Here is a 641-nt window from a genome sequence, read left to right on the forward strand (position 1 = left end):
CTTTAAATATAAATATAATATATAAATATAATTAAATATAATATAATACAAATATAATTAAATATAACTTTCTCTTTAAATTTCTTTTTAATATATATATTCTACGATAGATACTTGACAAAAAAACGCAATACAAAAGGAAACTAGCAAAATGTATTACCTTCTTTTTATCGAATATATATTCTACGATAGATATTTCACAAAAGAATGCAGTATAAAAGAAAATTAACTCTACAAAATTACATAACGCAATACCAAATTTTCCTCTCTTTTTAATATACATATTCTATCATAGATACTTGACAAAGAACGCAATACAAAAGGAAAAATTACCTTCTTTCGAAGTATACATCCTACGATAAATACTTCAAAAAAAACAATGCAATATAAAAGAAAATTACAAAATACATTCATATATATATATATATATATATAAAACTTTACCTTTCCAAATTTACCCTAAAAAAAAAAAAACCATAAAATCTTCGACCGATAACTCGATCGAGAAGAAAATTCCTGCGCTCCCTTTCCGCTCGGCCGAATCGGCGAAATTTCACTCTCGAGAAACGTGCACACTCCTTCTCCTCCCCCCTCTTGAGCGCGCATTATCCGCTCGTGGCCGGTTGGCCGCTCGCACCGCG

Source organism: Apis dorsata, unplaced genomic scaffold (assembly GCF_000469605.1).
Source record: "Apis dorsata unplaced genomic scaffold, Apis dorsata 1.3 scaffold_93, whole genome shotgun sequence".
In the NCBI taxonomy this organism is placed as follows: domain Eukaryota; kingdom Metazoa; phylum Arthropoda; class Insecta; order Hymenoptera; family Apidae; genus Apis; species Apis dorsata.